Source organism: Anabrus simplex, chromosome 10 (assembly GCF_040414725.1).
Source record: "Anabrus simplex isolate iqAnaSimp1 chromosome 10, ASM4041472v1, whole genome shotgun sequence".
In the NCBI taxonomy this organism is placed as follows: Eukaryota; Metazoa; Arthropoda; class Insecta; order Orthoptera; family Tettigoniidae; genus Anabrus; species Anabrus simplex.
In genome coordinates, this window is record NC_090274.1 from 92,009,034 (window position 1) to 92,031,864 (window position 22,831).

A 22,831-nucleotide genomic window follows, 5' to 3' on the forward strand; every position below is an offset into this window, starting at 1 on the left:
TGCTATCTTAAGAGGTCCTTACCTCACTGCTGTTATCGTAAGCACGTGGTCGCGGAATTTGAACAGCTGGCAAGATCGCATCAGTGAGGTTAGAGATGGTCTCTTGTCCAAAAAGATGGCTTATGTTCTGTGAAGTTGACAGCTATCAACAGGACGTGCTTTTGTTTTCAAAAAAGGCCACGTGCTCGTGACGTCACGTGGCTTTGACGTCATAGGGTCAATGACCTTGGCCAGGGTCAACGACTTCGGGTGCTGACTCAGCAGAAAACATGCTGAAGCTAGTGATTTAGAACATACATTGCCCTACTACTACTACTACTACTGCATTTTTCAAGTGAAAGATGGAGATAATGATGATGCCATCACATCACTGGGCGCAGCAATGGACATGAATTGAGAAGTGTGAAATAAATGTAACACATAGGGCTCCGATACGCAACCTTGCGACACCGCTACCTATGGTGTGGAAGTCTGGTATCAAATGGAAGGAAGATAAGGTTCTTCAAGGAAATAAATCTTTCAAAGACCATCAATTATGATATCGACATGATATAGACTGCTGGGGTTATGCCATGTCAAGAAAATAGGTCTAAGGCATAATCCCAAAAGCCTAAATTATATCTATAAAATGGCGTATAGCTTTTAGTCCCGAAAGTGTCCGAGGACAAGTTCGGCTCGCCAGATGCTGGTCTCTTGATTTGACATCCGTAGGCGACCTGCGTCGTGATGAGAATGAAATGATGATGAAGACGACACATATACCCAGCCCCCGTGCAAGTGAAATTAACCAGTGAAGGTTAAAATTTCCGACCCTGCCGGGAAACGAACCCGGGACCCCTGTGACAAAGGCCAGCACGCTAACCATTTAGCCATGGAACCGGACATCATGTCTATAAGTACGGGCCGTGAATGCTACAATGGCAATAACGTAATATCAATCATGATATACAATGTTGCAAAGTGTGGGCTGGGAAGAGTTGAGAGAAAGGAGACGAGCTGCTCGATTATGTGGTATGTTCTGATGTGTCAGTGGAGATGTGGCGTGGAATGACATTAGTAGACGAAGAACTTTTTGTGGTGTCTTTAAAAGTGGTAGGAAAGATAAAGTTGGATTGCAAGAGGAAAAATTGGGGCAAATATTCATTTATAGCAGGCGGAGTTAGGGATTGGAATAATTTACCAAGGGAGATCTTCAATAAATTTCCAATTTCTTTGCAATCGTTAAAGAAAAGGTTAGGTGAACAACGGATAGGGTACCGTATCTGCCACCTGGACGACTGCCCAACTGCAGATTAGTAGTGATTAATTGATTGACAATCTACATTTCGAAACTGCAAACACAAGTTTGACAACAGTAAGGAAGCGTAACAGACAACTTGTATGCTAGATAACCTATGAGCATAGTGGTAATTGGTGATGTACGTTTCTGATTCCCATTCGTCTCCCGTCTCTCGGAAGGTACGCACGCCATGTATTTTCTGTCTTGTGGTCTGAGTGTAATGGTGGGTCTTGGTTGTCCCAGATGACTTTTGACTTCTATCCATATGCAGTAGTTAGCTGGAGATAAGTGAATTATACCGGGTGTGTATGTATCCGGTCGAGGAACGACACAATGGTTATAAATATGTGAGTAGCCCTATTAGCTATTTCCCGTTTACTTTCGAAGTGGTTGGCTTGTCGTTATTTAATGTTCGAATTAATTTGTTTAGCACTGTGCATCTCGGACATATTGCGGCTGCTTGTGAAGGTTTATTCCGTGCATTGTGCTGTTTCTCGTAAGATTTTCTACATCAGGTAACTGCAGTTTCTTAGTTTTACACCGTGTCCGAAGGAGTCCGAGTCTTGTACATCTCCAACTTTATCCCGTACTTTAGGTGATAGGAAATAAGGTAAGCTTTATTGTTCAGTTCGTATTTAAACATAAAAGATCAGCGGACGATAATTCTGCTCCTCAGCCGACTGTAAGCTGACTCCATTAAATATATGTCAGCTACCATTCTTAGTGATAATACATTCAGATTTTTTCCAACATGGTACCGAATTGATTCTGAATAGCCTGCTCATGCGCTGTAGTATGCACTGGCATCAAAAAGTATTGGCACACCTACCATTATATACACATTCCACACAAATAATGGTGATGCGAAGACACCGATATATTTATTGAAATGTACAATAGCAAATATAAGGTTCTTCGAGTATAATTGGTTTCTCACAACTAAAATAAATGTTTATAAAACAAAATCAGTCGCTCTACACGAAAACATATTGGCACAGCTGTACACAAACGAAATTAATGTCTCTGTAATTCACGTGACTCAAGTGTAGTAGCCTATGTGCATGCCGATGGCACTGATGACAGTTTGTAGACGTCTTGGCATGGAGGGAACCATGTTGCGAGTTATCTCTCCTGAGATCATTGACCATTCCTTCTACAACACCGTCTGAAACTCGTGCTTCTCTGCAGAACGACATTTCCAAACTTTTGTCTCCAAGTGGTTTCAGAGATGCTATTTTGGGATAAGATCAGGGCTCTGTGTGGAGTGCAAGCTCGTCTTGGTGCATTATACAGTAACCACTCCCACATTCGTAGGTCGTTGTCATGTTGAAAGTAAGACCCCAGTTTCTGTGCACTGCTACATAAGTGGCCTCGCAACACATCCGTATATTTACGATGATCCATGACACCTTCAATAATAGCCAAGTCAGCAAGACCAGAAGTTCCCATGCATCCCCAAACCGCTATGCTTTCTCCCCCATGTTTTACTGTAGGTAGGGCATGTTGATTGAAGCTCTGTATTTGGCTTGTACCACACTTTTACATTTCCATCAGATCCATACAAGTTAAATTTGAATTCGTCAGAAAGTATCACAGAATTCCAAAATTCAATCGATTTATTGACATAATCTTTGGCGAACTCGAAGTGTTTTCTTCGCTTAACTTCCAAAATAAATGGTTTCTTTCAGGGAGATCACCCATGAATATCAGCTGCATTCAAATATTCCTAATAGTGTGAGGACTGACTTGTTTGTTGGACATTGACTGGATGTCCGATACAATCAACCCTGCATTTTAAAGAACTCTTTTAGTGCATGACGAACTATGCTTTGACGCTCCTTACATGCAAGAACTCTCGGACATCCAGATCTGTGTTTATTGTCTGTTGTACCAGTCTCTTGGAACTTCTGGACGATTGCCCACACTGTTGTATAACTAACAGATAGTTCTTTACCAATTACACGATAACATTTACCCTGCGAATGCAAGTTCACCACCTTGGTGCGGAATGTTCCTTCGCCTTTGGATTCATTGTTACAAGTGAATGACCCATACACTGGCATCAGGTAAGCAACTGAACTGTTTGCCAACTCAGATTGCACAAATCTGGTACACACTGCACTGTCTATAAAGCTCAATAACAAACGTCGTACAGTTTGCCAATAATTTTTTGAGCAGGAGAAAATCCTAATTTAATAGATAACATGTGATTGTGTTGTGTTTAGCAAATAGTTTAATATACAAATTATTTCCTTTGTTGAGTAAGGGTTAATTGTATGCATATAATGTTCCTAGTATTTATACAATTGTATTATTTGCAAGAAGGTGACTGTGCCAATACCTTTTGGTGCCAGTGTACATGCTGTTCCAACAGAAATTCAGAACTGCTTTTGAACTGTGATTTCTGAATTCATGCTGTTCTACTACATGCAGAACCATTTCAGAGCCAATGCCAGCAGTGCACGTTCAATAGCACGTTCTATACATGCACATTTGATTACACCAGTAAATTGTGTTACTACATGCGGTACTTCTCATTGGAATAGTGAGGTCTTCCATCATCAATTGTTTAACATTTTGTATCAATTTGTAGATGGCGTTGATACAGTTCACAAATACCATTTACTAATGCCAACAAACCGTTATTAACAATCAGTTATGGTAGCATTCTGATTCATGTTAGCACATTATGATAATTTTGAAGGAGTTCATAGCCAGTTTGGAACTGTTGGTTGTAACGAGGTAGTTTATAGCCGGTTCAGAACTGTTTGTTGTTACAAAATAGTTTATAGTCAGTTCGGAACTGTTGTAACAAAGAAGTTCATAGCCATTTTGAAACGCTTTGTTGTAATGGACATACATTATAACCTGTAGCGTAATCAGTAATGGTTGCAACTTTTTGGATAACATTGCCAATGAGTACCTGGCTATCCTATATTTTTTTTGCAAGCTGGTTTACGTTTCACTCTCACATATTGGTCATATGGCGACGATAGGATACGAAAGGGCTAGGAGTGTGATGGAAGCGTCCGTGGCCTTAATTAAGGTATAGTGGGACAGGGTGCGAGGATTGTGTCTTCACAGTGGCTAAAAGCAGATTATTTGCCCTGCAAGTTGAGAAAGAAATGAATAGTTTTGAAGGCTTGGGTGTAGAATTTCTTTTTGTTACAACTGGCTCTACATTGCACTGACACAGATTGGAATTATGTTTGTACCGGGCGGTACACCTCTACTCTGTTTATTTAAAAGTTGCGCCAGTTGAAACTCCTCTTCTGGAGGAAGGTTGAACTTTATCTATTCTATTAATTCTCTACTTTCTCAGAAGATGTCACCACGTGGAAAATTTTGAGTTTTTGAACTGTGTCTCTTTTGATGTGTTTTTGTTTCGCTTGAAGTAAGAAGTGTGAACTTTCTCTTCTAGAGGACACTACTGAAGAATTACAATAGTGCAACCTAGTGCGAAATCAAAGAACTATTTTGTTGGAGAAATTTTTATTTCAAGAGTTTGTTCTTTGTTAAATTTCTTTCTGTCATGGTTTAAGTTGGCTGTATACCCCTCTTTTTCCCCTTATTTTGGATCTAGCCAATCCCGAGTTTCTTTAATTAATTTTCCACCAATAATGTGTTGCTTTTTCCTCTATGTAGGGGTTTCTTTTCCCGAACCAATAAAGATTTTGTGGGAGGGTGTTTTATTTCCCCTAACGCCTAGAATCTTCCGCGAGAGGATATAAACTGCTGATTTTGGGGTCTCCGGGCCACTTCTGTTCCATCTTTCAGTGTATTAAGTACATAGCAGGAGGCGGGAAGCGCCTCTTTCCTCGGCAGCGATCTACTACCAGGTAATGGCCTATTAATATCTTCTTTTCTTGCTAGGTCGGCAGTTTAACTCTCGCGGCGGGTTCGAAGCGTTTTCCATCATGTAACCTTTTCCTAAAATGTAACTACTCTTTTCTTCTTTTTCTTGTAAAGTTACATATTGGGATAGAGAGTGCTAACCCTCTCGAGCTCCCACTCACATTTGTTTTGAGGTGAACTTATTTTCTCAAACTTTTCTTCGTTTATGTAATGTAAAGTGTTCTTCTCTAAGTCACCTCTGTAGTATGGGATTAGCCCTTGCGTTAGTGGCCCAGAGCCAGATTAGGTTTTAAAAGCAAAGTGTATTAGGAGTGCAAGTTCGCCTCCTCTCAAGTTGTATTTTAGAGGTCATGTATTAATCTTTTCTCACCTAATAGACCTCAGTAGGTTGGGTATTTTACCCCTGTGTATATGTCCTTTGAGGACAACTTGAAAGTTGAGTTTGGTGTGGCCTGGGAGAGGCTTAACTTTAAGAGCGAGTGGCTCTTTTCTAAAACTGAGAGTTGTATGCCTCGAGGAGGCTTTGCTGTGTAATTTGGAGCAAGGACTCCAGGGTTTGAGTGGGGTCTTCTGCCCCTTTTGTTGAAATTGGTATATCGTAAAGTTGAGCTAGTTGCTCAAGAATTGTGTTTTCAGGGCTCGAAGCCCAAATTCTTTAATCCCTGTAATTGTACATTTCAAGTTGTATTTCGGCTACTAAGTACCTGTTCTTTGTTATTACTTAATTTTGAAAAGAAAATATAACCTGGTTAAATTTTACTTAGTTTCTCTTCCGTAGCTTGAGACCCGTTCACGCCCGCACCTTCTTTCTCCTCTACCTACCACTAAAACACGGTAACAAGTGGTAGCAGAGCGTGGTTGAATGGGTCTCAATTTAGCCCCTTTTGACGGCTAAACATTGCTTTGATTCGAACTCTAACAATTGTCTCAGTTGCTGGAATTTTTTGAGTTTTTCAAAATTGTTCTGTCATCATGCCCGGCCCTCGCGATGTTCTCCTCCTTAACTATTTGCGCAAAGAGGAGTTGATATACGAGTTAACTATCAGAAATGTGCAATCTGGAGGCACGGTTGCAATCGACACCAACAAACTTAGAGAGTCCCTTGATTTGCCCATTTCCATCCCCAATTTGGGAGAGAAAGAAATTGATGACTCTCTTTCCACGATCGTCGAAAATATTACTGGGCTAGCATCTGTAGTTAGCCTTTTTGATGAAAACGATCCGTCTCCTAATCAAATCAAGCGTGTGCAAGGCAGGCTGTATCACTTTGCAAATAGAGTTAATGATCTGTTGTCTCTAAAGGTGAATGACGTTCAGAGGAAGGACGCTAATACGCTCCTTGAAACTATTTCTGAATTGTCTAATAAGGTCACTCAATTGCTAACCGGCGAAGTTCCTCCCAAAACTGATCAACCCGCCACTGTGAATGTAGGTAGTGATGAAGTGCCTCCTCAGGGAGAAGTCAATAGGATAACCGTGGCTGCTCAAACTATCTCTGCCCCATCGAACAACGAATCTGAACGCCGTGCGTCATTGGGTAACATCCGTTCTGAATTAACTTCTTTGCCATTGAAACCTTTACCTACTATGTCACCTGGGTTTAGCAGCTTGCCTCATCCATTGGCAATGTTGCTAAGAGGTATCTCTAAGTTTTCCGTCAACACCACCAGTGAAGTTATTTCTTTTTTACGGTTTTTAGTTGAATTTCAGGATCATGCCCTTGTTTTTTCTCTTTCGCCATGTCAAATTTTGCAAATTATCTATCCGTATGCAATTGGTATTCTTTCTGATAAAATAGTAAGAGCCATAGCTGAACAGTCATCTATCGAAGATTTCCATGCACATCTGCTTGCAAATTTTATTCCTGCCCGCGCGAGGTCATCTCTGATTCAGAAGTACTATTATCGAGTACAACGCTTGGACGAAAACTTGGCTGATTTCATACAAGACATTAAGTTTTATACTAGGGAGTTTGCTCTTCACTTCCCTGAGGATCAAATTGTACAAGCTATTGTGGAAGGTATTTCACCATCCTATAGGTCATATTTGTGTTTCGCGGCGTGCCCGCAAACCTTCTCGGAACTTGAAGCATTGGCCGTCTCAGCGGAAGGTGTTAGATACGCCGATTCTTTGCGTGTCGCGAAAGAACCCCCGCCTTCCTTTAGCAACACTCGGCCTCCACCTCGCCGACCAGTCAATCCCCGTAAATGTTATGCTTGCGGGTCGCCTGACCATCTGCGGAATAAGTGTCCTCTGATCAAGTCAAGTGGGACAAGGAATGGAGCAGGGTCATCACAAGGCTGTTTTAAGTGTGGGGCCTTCTCACATATCGCCAAGAATTGCCCGAACTCTAATAGCACCCCCTCCTGCTCAACTTCTGGTGCAAATTCCAGCTATTCCAATAATAAAAAGTGACTAGTGGCGTCGGCTGAGCCGACTAATCCGTCTTCCCGAGACTCAGCCCCTAGTAAACTGGTTGTAAATGCAGAGAACGATCAGCCTTCTAATTCATCTTTTGAATGCCCTAAAGAATGTCTTAGGATTGCGGCGGATACCCCCGCACCGGTTCCTTTCCTTAAGATTGAGTTAAATAACGAGCCTATAACAGCTCTCTTAGATTCAGGTAGTGTTTGCTCTATTATTTCGGCTGATTGGTATTCTAAATTGAAATCTGTTTGTAAACTACCTGACTATGTCTCATCTCCCATTCAATATGTTTCGGCTAATTCACCTCCATTAGAAATTCTAGGTTCTTTACATGTCAAAATTCGTATTTTCAAATTCACATGGAAAATTAAATTGTTTGTGGCCAAGCGTTTGTCTTGCCCCATCATATTGGGAGCGGACTTCATTTCTCACACTGGTCTTGTGCTCGATCTCCGGTCTAGGTCGTGCACATTCAAATTTGCGTCCAATTGTAAAATTCCCTTGTTAAAGTGTAATTCTGCATCATGTTCATCTATTTCGCCTACCCAGGATGAGATGTTGTTAGACCTTAGACATCTACCTGAGGAGCAGGCTGATAGTATTCGCAAATTGTGTCAGTCGTTTCCCGAGGTGTTCTCTGATACTCTTGGTGTTACTGACCTTATCGAATACAAAATTGAGGTCACGGATTCAATTCCTGTCCGTTTTCCACCGTATAGGCTATCTCCACCTAAAATGAAGGCTCTGAAAGAAATCATCGATCAGATGTTGAAGGACGGTATTATTAGGCCCTCTAAGTCAGCGTATTCTTCGCCTATTTTTCTAGTCCCGAAACCCCAAGGAGGCTTCAGGCCTGTCATTGATTACAGGGCTCTCAATCGGAAGGTGGTGTTGCAATCTGTGCCCCTTCCCGACCTTCATTCTTGCTTTTCATGGTTTCGTAAGGCCAAGTTCTTCACCATCTTGGACTTGAATCAGGCCTATAATCAAATTCCCCTTGCCGAGGAGTCTAAACATCTTACAGCGTTTGCCACGGACTGGAATTTATACGAATACAACCGCGTGCCTTTCGGGCTCCCCACGGGGGCAGCTGTGCTCACTAGGCTACTAGATAGGGTCTTTTCCGACATCAAATTTGAGTACTTATATCACTACTTGGATGATGTCGTCGTATTTTCCGAGACTTTTGAAGAACATCTAGATCATCTGCGAGAAGTTCTCGATCGCCTTCGTAAGGCTGGGTTAACTGTTAAGTTGTCCAAGGTTGCCTTTGCTAAGCCCTCAATGTCATTCCTAGGGCATATTGTGTCACCCGATGGGGTAGCTGTCGATCATTCTAGAACACAGGCCATCCGTGATTTTAAACCTCCTAAGGACATCAAAGGTATCGCTAGATTCATTGGTATGGTGAATTTCTTCAGGAAGTTTATTCCTAACTTCGCTAATAGAGCGGCGCCCTTAAACCTTCTTCGTAGGAAAGGCATCAAATTCGAGTGGGGACCTTCTCAACAAGCCGCTTTCGAAGATCTTAAATTAGCTCTCTGTAATGCCCCTGTACTTGCTATGCCTGATTTCTCGAAGAAATTCATCGTCCAAACGGACGCGTCGTCGTCAGCTGTAGCTGCAGTCCTTCTTCAAGAGACTGAACTAGGGAGGCGTCCCATCGCCTATGCATCTAGGACTCTATCGGTTCAAGAAGCCAAGTATTCCATCTATGAGCTCGAAGGGTTGGCAGTCTTATTCGCCTTAGAAAAGTTCCGTCTCTATCTGGAACATGTCAAATTCGACCTGGAGACAGATAATCAAGCCTTAAGCTGGGTCTTAGGTAGGCCGCGTCGTACTGGTCGTATAGCCCGTTGGGCCATCCGTATTTCTGCCTTCCAATTTGATGTACGACATATCAGAGGTACCGAAAATGCTGTTGCTGATGGACTCAGCCGTATGTTTCATAACGACGTCGAGACCCACGAACCGGTCGATAGTTCATCACCTTCCGAGTCCATACTGTCTGGTGTTAATGCCATCTTAACAGGTGCTCCCATGCTTTTTAGGGATATTGAGAAATACCAACGTGAAGATCCGACGCTGGCTCCTATAATGGAAACCCTTTCTTCTGGGGAACATGTTGTCCCTTATGTTCTGAGGAATGGTGTTCTATGTTGCCCTTCGAGGCATGATAAGTTGATGAAAGTTGTTGTTCCAGCGGTTCTTGTACCTATGATCTTCAAATACTATCATGAGACCCCATTGGGGGGGCATCTTGGAATCTTTAAAACTCGTGAAAAGATTCGTGAAATGTTCATATGGAAAGGTATGGACGGTGAAATTCGAGAACTTGTAAAAGCTTGTAAATCTTGTTTGATCAGTAAACCCACCATGTCCACTAAAGTAGGCCTTTTGTCTTCTCATCAAGCGTCGCGCCCCATGGAACGCCTGTATATCGATTATGTGGGACCCTTCCCCCAGTCAAAGGGTAATGCCAACAAGTTCATCTTTGTGTGTGTAGATGGTTTTACAAGATTTTCCTGGTTATTTCCGACTAAGCTGGCTACCGCTCAGTCCACCATTACTTGCCTAAATTCTATTTTTGCTTCTTTTGGTCCGTGCCAATACATTGTATCTGATAATGCTAAAGCTTTTACATCAAATCTGTTTCGTAAATTCTGTTTTGACTTGTCCATCTCTCATGTAACTACATCTGCTTATTACCCTCAACCATCTCTGGCTGAACGGGTTAACCGCAATCTCAGGTCCGCACTTATTGCCTATCATCATGAAGATCATTCTAGGTGGGACACGTCCCTGCATTGGTTAGCTTTTGCTTTGAATTCGGCGGTTCATGAATCTCACAAATTTACTCCAGCTTCTTTGATGTTTAAGTTCGTTCCCAACACGCCGCTCTCTAACCTCTGGTCTCTGATTGACATTCTGCCCGAGACAATAGATCCGAACAACATTAAAGATCTTTGGAAGAAGGCTAAAGCTAATCTTAAAGTGTCTCATGAAAAGGTTAGGGAAAGGTATGATCGTGGACGGAGACCCACCACTTTGAAGGTAGGTGACCAGGTTATGGTCAAAAATTTTGTTCCCGCGGGCAAGCTTGCCCCCAGATTTCATGGGCCTTGTATCATTCTCGATTTTCTTACGCCGGTTACCTTATTGCTAAGTAATCCAGCCACCGAGAGGATATTTAGAGTTCACCTGTCCCAGGTGAAACCGGTGTAATTTCTGTGTTAACTTGCTCCATATTATTTTGAAAGGATATGAAGGTTATATTTTTTTTGAGTTTCACTTTTAAGGCATTCTGCCCCTTCTGTAATATTTTGGTTTTAGATGTAAGCCTTATGTAAAACCTGTCCCGACCCGTTAAACTGCCATCCTGTTCTTGCCACGGCCATTACCACGCTCCCGTCTCCTGCTCCACTCTACACAGTGGCTTAATGAATACCATGAATATCTGCACGCCGCTGGCCCCTCACTCTCTCTACAAGCCTGTACCCTCAAAGAAAATAATTGTCCAACACAATTCTGCCGCCTAGCTTTAATGTTTCAGCGCCCCCGCAGCCGCGCAGCGCCGTGCAGCGACTGGGGAGGGGGATGGGCCCCCTCCTCTCCAGCGAGGACGACATGTGCACGGCGAGCCGGAGCTCACCTCCCGGCCAAGGCTGATGTGCGGCGCACGACCTGCTACATGCCCGCAGCCTGTATCTGTTCACCGCGGGCGCGGCGTACTTCAACACCTCTGCTCCCCTCATAGTGCGGGCGAGCGGTATCTCAGGGTACTTGAGGGGTCCGAGCGGCCTCCTTTGGACGCAAGCTGGAACGGCCGGTCTGGCCATCCGACTCAATCTACATCAACTACATGGACAGTCACCATAAGCAATAATTACATTTGGGAATTTAACAACAATATTTGGTGGACATTGCAAAATTTTTCTTCACCTTTAAGTATTAAAAGTTTATCTTCAGAAATACAAATTCTACAAACATAAAAACTTTACTGCACCGGCAACAACAAAATTTTGAAATTGCAACCAACCAAATTACTAAAATCTTATAAATGCTTCCGCAATTAATCTTAATATCAACATCAAAACTTGGACCTTATTTTGGAAACAAAGCTTATGTTCTTCTGTGTTACCCCTTGGAGGAACTTTTGGGGGGGGAGGTCTGTACCGGGCGGTACACCTCTACTCTGTTTATTTAAAAGTTGCGCCAGTTGAAACTCCTCTTCTGGAGGAAGGTTGAACTTTATCTATTCTATTAATTCTCTACTTTCTCAGAAGATGTCACCACGTGGAAAATTTTGAGTTTTTGAACTGTGTCACTTTTGATGTGTTTTTGTTTCGCTTGAAGTAAGAAGTGTGAACTTTCTCTTCTAGAGGACACTACTGAAGAATTACAATAGTGCAACCTAGTGCGAAATCAAAGAACTATTTTGTTGGAGAAATTTTTATTTCAAGAGTTTGTTCTTTGTTAAATTTCTTTCTGTCATGGTTTAAGTTGGCTGTATACCCCTCTTTTTCCCCTTATTTTGGATCTAGCCAATCCCGAGTTTCTTTAATTAATTTTCCACCAATAATGTGTTGCTTTTTCCTCTATGTAGGGGTTTCTTTTCCCGAACCAATAAAGATTTTGTGGGAGGGTGTTTTATTTCCCCTAACGCCTAGAATCTTCCGCGAGAGGATATAAACTGCTGATTTTGGGGTCTCCGGGCCACTTCTGTTCCATCTTTCAGTGTATTAAGTACATAGCAGGAGGCGGGAAGCGCCTCTTTCCTCGGCAGCGATCTACTACCAGGTAATGGCCTATTAATATCTTCTTTTCTTGCTAGGTCGGCAGTTTAACTCTCGCGGCGGGTTCGAAGCGTTTTCCATCATGTAACCTTTTCCTAAAATGTAACTACTCTTTTCTTCTTTTTCTTGTAAAGTTACATATTGGGATAGAGAGTGCTAACCCTCTCGAGCTCCCACTCACATTTGTTTTGAGGTGAACTTATTTTCTCAAACTTTTCTTCGTTTATGTAATGTAAAGTGTTCTTCTCTAAGTCACCTCTGTAGTATGGGATTAGCCCTTGCGTTAGTGGCCCAGAGCCAGATTAGGTTTTAAAAGCAAAGTGTATTAGGAGTGCAAGTTCGCCTCCTCTCAAGTTGTATTTTAGAGGTCATGTATTAATCTTTTCTCACCTAATAGACCTCAGTAGGTTGGGTATTTTACCCCTGTGTATATGTCCTTTGAGGACAACTTGAAAGTTGAGTTTGGTGTGGCCTGGGAGAGGCTTAACTTTAAGAGCGAGTGGCTCTTTTCTAAAACTGAGAGTTGTATGCCTCGAGGAGGCTTTGCTGTGTAATTTGGAGCAAGGACTCCAGGGTTTGAGTGGGGTCTTCTGCCCCTTTTGTTGAAATTGGTATATCGTAAAGTTGAGCTAGTTGCTCAAGAATTGTGTTTTCAGGGCTCGAAGCCCAAATTCTTTAATCCCTGTAATTGTACATTTCAAGTTGTATTTCGGCTACTAAGTACCTGTTCTTTGTTATTACTTAATTTTGAAAAGAAAATATAACCTGGTTAAATTTTACTTAGTTTCTCTTCCGTAGCTTGAGACCCGTTCACGCCCGCACCTTCTTTCTCCTCTACCTACCACTAAAACACGGTAACAATGTTAATGATGGGATAGGAAAGGGCTAGGAGTGGGAAGGAATTTGCAGCCCTAGAGACAGTTTTCTGTGTTTTCCCATTTTCACACCTTACTCAAGGCCACAGTCGCTTGCTTTCCACTCCTAGCCATAATGCCGTAAGTCCTATCTCTGTCAGTGTGATGTAAGCAAATCGTAAAAAAAAAAAAAAATAAGGTACATCAAACCAGTCTTTAGACTCCCAGAGTAGTGGGCGATATTTAAGTTGCATAGTCACAGGCTTTTCACAAGGGTTGTGCAAATTAATCCCTTTCTGTGGGATATTCTTTCATTGAAAATGTTTATCCCTGAGGTTCAGTTCCAGGTAAAACTAGTCACCTGAAACTACAGCCTTGACTACAAAACAGCAATAATAGTGTTTGTTGCTCATGTTTCAGTGCAAGGTCTGTGGACGTACTCTACATCCAAAAACAGTCTAAACTTCACACGCTATTTAAAATGGACTTGGAAGTAAAGATCAAGGGGGAACCAGCCTGCGTTGAGGAAACTTCAAATAATTCATGTGTGAGTATCATTCCAGGTAACTTTATAGTAATTACAATAAAACCCTGCCAGTCGTTTGAGTTTGTCTGGTTACATAACCCTACTTTTATCTGATGTTCAGGAGATATCTTGCTGTCTATTCGTGAGGCACATATATATTTGTATACTAATCTCAATTGACTAAGTATATTTTTTATGATTACACAAATGCAGAATTTCCAGGTATGCAACTTTTGTTTGGCACAGCATGCCTTAATGCTGAAGAAGAATTGGGTTTCTCTTCATCTCTTTTTGCTTTCTAGATCTTGTCAGGAAAAATGGCAGTCTGAGTAGCTCAGATTGTGGAGGGCTTGCCTTCTGGTTTCAAGTTGGCATATTAAATCCTTTTTCACCCTGATGGTATTAAGGGTGCTCAAATACATTAGCCACTTGCAGAAACGATTTGGTAATCTTTGTGTTTCGAAGCCTTTAAAGCTAGTTTGCACGACATGGAATCAATAAGTGTTAGGCTGGTGAGTGGGTAGTCTTCCTCTGCTTCGATAATTTACAGTAAGTAGAGCAAATCATAGACACGAATTCAAGGACATGTCGGGAGGTTTGATCCACTCTGTCTAAATTCCAGTCCAACACCAACAAGGAAAGATTCCATCTGACATGATATAATGAATTATACATTTAAATATTAAGGAGTCAAATAATTCAGTGGTAAACCATTTCATTCTAGAAGGTGTTCTAAGGATAACAAGACAAAAATATTAACTTTGGTAGATAATAGTTAATTTCTTAATAATGATCTTTTAGGAGGGAAATGACTGTGTTGAAAACAACATTTTTGTTAGTATTTTCATTTAAGTTGAAGTTTGGGTTTGTGTATTGGTCTAGGTTTATGTAGAATTCTTCTAGTATATTTAAAAAGAATCAACAAACAACAACCTACACATACAAATAAACCGCTCAAAGATCTCCCCTCCTCCAACCCCGCTTCTGTCACTAATGCTCCACCCATCCCTCCAAACCTCCCCTCCGCCGCCACTAACTACAGTCCCAGGATAACACACAACAGATCTCGACAGGCAGCCACGCAAAGCATACAGTCTCAACATTCAACATAAGTAACACAACATATAACTTACCTTCCACACCTTTATTATACACTAACTTACACACCTACTGTTTCTGCTTGCAGATAATAATCTACAACACACAGAAGCCTTCATGCCATTACCATAAAGTGCAAATTTAAATTCCATCAAGACGCACGGCACCTCGAACGAGCTTCATTTTGCAACAGTCACCATTCAACCAGCAACTACACACTAACAATTTCCTATTGACATCCATAGACTAAGATACTTCACCAATAGCAGCAGTTTACAAATTGCAACAAATTCAACAATAATATAGATCTAACACAATACTCATATGTTATGCACTCCACCAGTCGAAAGTGAAAAACACACAGTAAAAAGAAGAAATTGGTCCCATTCCATTAGATTATACTTTAAACATCTTCACTTGGCTGCTATGTCAGATCGTAATATTACATATGTATTATAGATGGTAACAACCTACAGTACTACTGTTTAGAAATGTAAACCTCATTTTATACATGATAAAACAAACACATGAGGTATCATATATCTATACTTTAGAAATGAAGGATCCATTTTAACCCCTCAGCGCCGACCTCTATACGTGGTATAGACTCTCTTTTCTTCCGTAGCCGCCGACCTCTATACGTCGTATAGACCCATACATGGTTTCGCATTTACGGCTATAGCGCTAAGAGTTTTCGAGTTATGGATATGCAGATTGTTTTGTTTCCAAGAAGACATTTTCAGGTTTATCAGTGTTGTAAATAAGAATTGATAATCGCTAAAATGACGTTTTTGCATGGATTTGTCAAGTAAGTCTGAGCACTAATCTCTGCTTTTTTTAAAGTCCGTTTGTTTCATTCTTTCCTACAGAATAAAATAAATGATATTCTGAGAAGTTTGTCTTTTCGCGCGATGTTCTATGCTCCTATTTTACAATAAGAGTGCGGTTTATTTAATATATTTGTCTTTATTTCTCAGCTTTTAGTATTTTAGTAACTCTCTACGAGCGCACTGTGTAGGCATGAGTTAGTGCTGCTTTCTGTCATACGATACGAGAACCAGTTGTTCATGGTGTATATCTCGTTTCAAAGGATATGTCTCGTCCTTTTATCTGAAATATGTGTAATGTGAAAATGGGAACTAATATTTACTGGACATAACTGAATTATTACATCAAAGCATCTAAGTGTATTTATTTATTCATCTGTCACGTCGACTTGTGTATCCAGGCGTTATCTGTATTATCGGTCATTGTTGGAACTGTTTCCTAACTGTGGAAGTTACCAGACCAATTTAATTCAAGTTATCTATCGATTATTGTCAGGCATTTGACTGGACTCTGTATTGCGCCGAATTATCATTTGTAACTTCTGTGCATTTTCGCGGTGCACGCATTGAATTATGGGACTGCCTCTCGGCTAGCTCGGTATGAGCTCAGTAGTCGGCAGTAGTCAGCTTGCCGTTACTCTCCAAGATGGCTGTGTTGTATGGAGCTCCCAAGCAGACGGTTTGGCGAGAAGGGAAAGCTATTATAATGGAGCTTGACTCCGGCGGTTAAACATAATGTGAGGGCTAGGCCCTATTATTCCTTCAAAGTTATCCAGTGTGCTCCAACCCTTTTTTTGTTCTTAATGTAACATGTAAACTTGGTGCAGTGTGTTAGCCGTTATCGGTATTAAAAGTTTCAAGTGTCTTGTAAGTTTGGTTATCCTTACTCCAAGTAAGTACTGAAAATTATAATTTATTGAAGGGATCCCATTCGTTCAGGCACCAGTGTGAGTAATTTCATCGTGGACATGAGCAACATTATAAACGACTATTTTGGTATTGTGTAACCTTGTAAGCAAAATCTGATATATATTTGAAGTGAATGCATTTGAAAAAGAAAATTTAATGTAATGTAGGGAGCTCGGGATCGCTAGTTATGCATCTATGAGGTGATATTTTGTGTAAGTGATTTTGTCTTACGTTTTTGTCGGGGTGCATTATTGCCAACTGTGTTTCTTGATGTTCATTATGATGACGATTATTATTATTATTATTATTATTACTTTTATTTTTTTTGTAATTCATTTCGGTGCGTGTTTTCTCCCTTAGTTTTTTCCTGGTTGGTTGTAATTGCCGTCTGATTTTGTCCTATTGCCTTCGTGGCTGGTTATCTGTACGTAATGATTATCGCATTGTTACGGGCCTTAATTAATGACACCTCATATTCGCATCGTAGCGCATTCCACGGCCCCCTCTGTTCTAAAGTATGTAAATCGCTGGTGAATTGATTAAGTAAGGCTAATGTAAACTGGCACTATCACCTCTTGGATAAATGATAATTATTATTATTATTATTATTTTAATAACTTAAAATCTTAAAATTGAAATTTGCTGGTCGAAATTAAGTTTAATAATGGGAGTTTTCTTTCGTTGTCTCATTATCTTTTCTCCCATTGTTTGGGTTCCTTGCTTTTGTCTTTATTACGTCATGTCACCCCTTCTTATCTAATCTGATGATACGTTAATATTTTGGGTGGCTTTGATGATTATTATGGGATCTTGGCTTCGCGTCGGTAACGGGTAGCTTCTGTTTGGTGTTTCGGTGTCCTTTATTATTTTTATGAGTGCACCGTTAATTGTAAATTTCCTTTAATATACTTCATTTTGTTGGGTTGCTGTGCACTATTATTTTATTGTGTTTTCATCTACCTCGTTTCTTTGTGTAATGTTTATTCGCGGTTGGAGCCACTAAATTTTCTTCTTTTTCGTGTGTCCTTGTGTGCGTCTTGTAACTTAGTATTTCAGTAGTGTAGCAAATTTCAGTTTTAAAGTGTTTTTATATCGCGGGCCCGCATATCGGTTGCAACCAATTTTAATGTTTCTATATGTAAGGTAATGAGTTATTAATGAATTTTCAAACCTTAATTTCGGGGGAAGCCTATGTTATGTGAGCTTCATTTTTCCTTAATTTCAACGTTATTTTAAAATACTGTTTTCCTCATCTAGTTTGATTGCATTTTTAAATTTTAGAAAAAGAATTATATATTTTTTATTATTGTTCTTATTTTATACCATTTTCAAATTACATTTGCTTAGTAAATTTTCTTCATTTCAAATTTATCCGGTGTGTCATTTAGTAGCTAGTAATATTTACCTGGCAACCTGTCAAAGTTATGTAAGATCCTGGTCTTTTTAATTCTCGCTTTGCCTTCCACACTTCATATTTTATGCTACTGCCTTTTGGTAAGTATTGTGCTTGTTTTCTTCTTGATGTTTGTGCTTTCTTTTGAATGTTTGATTTACTAATTGGTAAGGTTGCAATATGTATCGAGTTGGTTTTTTCGTCATAAATGTTATTCCCCTCATTCAGTTTCATCCTCCTCTTTTCTGTCTCGCTGCAGCTTCACAGTCCGTGTGACGCGCCGCACTCAATGGCTAGCTCCAGCCGTGGTTTGACTGACAGTAACGTGCTTGAAATATTGTATAATTCAGATTAAAATTTAGTCGGAAGTAGTAGTGGCAGTATTAGCAGCAGTGATAATGAAATAGATGATGTGGCTGTAGCTGATCCAGCGGTAAATGATGAGAGTGACGATGAGGAGGAACCATTAATGGAAATTTCGTGTTGGAGGCTATGGATAATTATACAGGTCAGAGGGAAGTTTCCAACAGAGAATTCTGATCCCTGAATTCTCTAATAATATTCAGAAAAGTCACAGGGACAGACATTGAGCAGTTATCTTATCGGGTTCAGCTGATGGAAGGTTTGTTTACAAAATACGCTTGCTCGGGCGGGGAACGAAATATTCAAGGCCGGCGCGCATCAGATAATACAGTTCCAATGTTGCAGGAAAGACATTTTATTAGGAAATTATCACCCAAGAGTGAGAAATACAAACCTCAGAGACGTTGCATCGTATGTTCAAAACACGGCGAAAAGAAGACGTCGGTGTACTGCTGCCAGGAGTGTGACTTGGGTCTCTGTCTCGAAGAGTGCTTTGAACTCCATCATATGAAACTAAATTACTATGGAAATGTGAAACAATTATGTAATTATCTGCATGTACATAGTTTTATCATACGGAATTCCAAATTTCGTGAATATCGGGCTACTCCTATACCTGTAGTAACGCTTGAAGTGACTCAATGTATTTCAGTCGCGCATAGTTGAAATCTCATCCGGCCGCGGGCTAGGAAGCTCTTTAAATGGCTACGATGCTGAGGGGTTAATAAGGTATCATATACTAGTATTTTTAATTAACCCTTTAATTAAGCTTTTCCTATGTTTACTCCAATGGACTTTTTTTTTTTTAATGTGGAATACCTCAAACATTAATACAAAGTGAAATTACGTCTTATTGACATCACAACAACCAATAAGCTGTGATATACCTTTACAACAAAATACATTTAAGACTCTATAATGGACTCATTATCACTAATGTGTATGAGTGAAAAATCTTATTCCATATTTTGTAATACAAGTGTAGTATGATCAAAAGATTCTAACAACAAGTACTTTTTAAACAAATGATGTATACTTTTTACCATTTTAGTAAGATATTTGTTAATGTTTTAATCATATGAATCAATCATATTGAATGTAATATTATCAATACCAGATGTGAATAAATGTAGAACCCATTATATGTACAAAAAGCTTAGACACAGTGAGCCAATATACCTCATACAATAGCACTTAAAAAAAAACTAAGATGTACCCACTAGTACTTTAATGACATAACTTTCAACACTTGATTTAATTGAATTAGTACCGGGCGAGTTGGCCGTGCGCGTAGAGGCGCGCGGCTGTGAGCTTGCATCCGGGAGATAGTAGGTTCGAATCCCACTATCGGCAGTCCTGAAAATGGTTTTCCGTGGTTTCCCATTTTCACACCAGGCAAATGCTGGGGCTGTACCTTAATAAAGGCCACAGCCGCTTCCTTCCAACTCCTAGGCCTTTCCTATCCCATCGTCGCCATAAGACCTATCTGTGTCGGTGCGACGTGAAGCCCCTAGCAAAAAAAATTGAATTAGTCACCAAATGTAACCTTTTATGTGTGATGTTTTTTAAATTCTTTTTGTGTGTCAACTGAAGATGATCCCCAAGGGATTGAAACCGGTATTGACCAATTTACTAATTTAGAGTAAAAAAACTAATGTATTGATTAGGTGGATATTTTAGACTTTCTTTATATCAGAGTACCAATCAATACGGAAATGAAGCTGATAGACTATGAGGTAGAATGTAACTGTTACCTCTAGCCCCTTCATAATGTCTCTTTTCAACAATACCATCTTTAGACCATTCTTAGCAGTACAGCATCATACTCATCATCTCATCAAATTAATTCTCACAGCTTGGTCAGCTGCTCCTTCATCCTTGTATAACCGAAAATCTTTGACGCAAGTTCAACAGTAACGTGCAAGTGCCAACGTGTAATATTCTAACTGTTGTATGTCCGGCGCTCCCTTCTCGCTCCGCCAGCCAGCTACACGCGCGCCAGTGTGTCATTCTTCTAGCCTCGACGCGCAGCCCTCAGTGCGCGTGCCTGGACCGTCGTGTGTGTACTATAAAGAGGAACTCCCAGCCTGTCCAGATGCCCACTTGCCCCGGTGTCCTGCTCCAGAATACACCCTACGTCGAGCACGGAGGCTACTCCTCTTGAAAATGTGCTTCGGCCAGGTGGACTGAATTTCTGGCAGTACGAGGTCTCACCTCTGGTCACCGCTCCTCTTGCCTATTCCGCTGCCCATGTCCAGTCATACTATTACATGCTGTTATATTTCCCTAATTAATGCAAGCTCCCTTGGTTTACATAAAATCAGCTTCATGGTCCGTATCGCACTTCAATAGATTCACAATGAAGTATTTATTTATTTTCCACCTAGTCGATACAATGATTGCCTAAGGCAATTTTTATTGGTCAAAAGTGGTACATGTTTCGTATATTATCAACATCTTCAGCCACATAACACTGTTTAGATGAAAAATATATAAAAATTGACAAAGTATGCTTTAGAGGAAGTGTCCTTGAAATTAACATAAGATTGACAATCTTATAATCTTATGTTAATTTCAAGGACACTTCCTCTAAAGCATACTTTGTCAATTTTTATATATTTTTCATCTAAACAGTGTTATGTGGCTGAAGATGTTGATAATATACGAAACACGTACCACTTTTGACCAATAAAAATTGCCTTAGGCAATCATTGTATCGACTAGGTGGAAAATAAATAAATACTTCATTGTGAAGCTCCCTTGGTTTCGCTAAGTAAGAATTCTTCCAACATTGAACTTGCTTTTATGAACTCAGCAAGGAAGGACTTTCAAAGACATTTATGTCAGTGCTTCTGATAGTTTTCGACTATCAACTTTTCATATCACAAGGACTATCTTTTCGAGATAGTAGTGGATGTAAATACTGCAAACTTGTATATAGTGTACAAAAGATAGACTCTTTCTCAAGATTCCTAATTCATTTTGCTTCAGGTTAAATTTCAGTTTTATTTGTGTAAATAGTGTATTTTGCATTTGAAGCGAATAAAGAAGTTGTGTTTTGTAAATCTCAACCTTGGTTACAACACTAACACCCACTGGCCTCTCTCTAAACTTGAACAGAACAGAGGGAATAAGTTCAATTAAGTTTGGACCTTTGTCATACAGTCATTAGTGACAACTCCCTCTTCCTTTTACTGGATACATCGAATATGGGCCTAATTCCCATCGTTGCACTGTCTTTAAATACACCCGACGAGGTAGAATGTAACCTCTACGTCTAGCCCCTTCATAATGTCTCTCTTCAACAATACCATCTTTAGACCATTCTTAGCAGTACAGCATCATACTCATCATCTCATCAAATTAATTCTCACAAATAATTTTCTCAGTCATAGAACAGTCTTTTTTTTTGCAACATCACTGTGTCATATATTACTTGCAATCCCTATTGTTTCTCAACTCTTTTGTCAAGAGGGCAATGATGTCGGTGAAATTCCACTTAGGGAATTGGTAAGGATGATAGATGTACTCCAATGTCATAAAGCAGCAGGAATAAATGAAATTAGTCCTGAAATGGTGAAGTATAATGGGAAGGAAGGGTTGAAATGGCTTCATAAAAGAAGATTGTCATGGAGTGTTAGTAAGGTACCTTCAGATTGGATGAAAGCTGTATTTGCACCTACCTATAAGCAAGCAAAGAGGAAGGATTGCAACAATTATCAAGGTATCTTAATAATCAGTATAGCATGCAAGGTGTACCCTGGCATCTTGGAAGGGAGGTGAGGTCAGTGGTTCAGAGAAAGTGAGAAGAAATGCAGTGTGGTTTCAGACCATAAAGGGACTTTCAGGTTTGGATATTCTGTATTCGCCAGAATTTTGAAAAATCATTGTTGTTTTTAGTTTACATAAATCATCTGCTAAAAGGTATAAAGTGACAGGAAGGTATTCAGTAAGGTGAAAATTTAGTAAGCAAACCGGTGTATGCTGACAACTTTATCTTAAGGGCAGATTTTTTTTTTTGCTAGTTGCTTTATGTCGCACCAACACATATAGCTCTTATGGTGACGACGGAACAGGAAAGGCCTAGGAATGGGAAGGAATTGGCCATGGCCTTAATTAAGGTACAGCCCCAGCATTTGCCTCGTGTAAAATGGAAAACCACGGAAAACCATTTTCAGGGCTGCCGACAGTGGGTTTTTGAGTCCCCTATCTCCCAGATGCGGGCTCACAGCTGCGCGCCCCTAACCGCATGGCCAACTCGCCCGGTAATGGCAGATTTCTCCTAAAGCCTGCAGTCTACTCTCTTGGAACTTGAAAATAGGTGCAATGAGTTTGGTTTGAAAATTAGCCTTTCTAGGAGTAAATTTATGTCAGTAGGTAAGACAACCAAGATAAATGAATGTCGGATTAGGGTACGAAGTTTGAACAGGTATATAATTTCAAATATTTAGTATGTATGCACTCTCAGGCTGGTAATATACGAAGTGAACTTGAATCAAGCTAC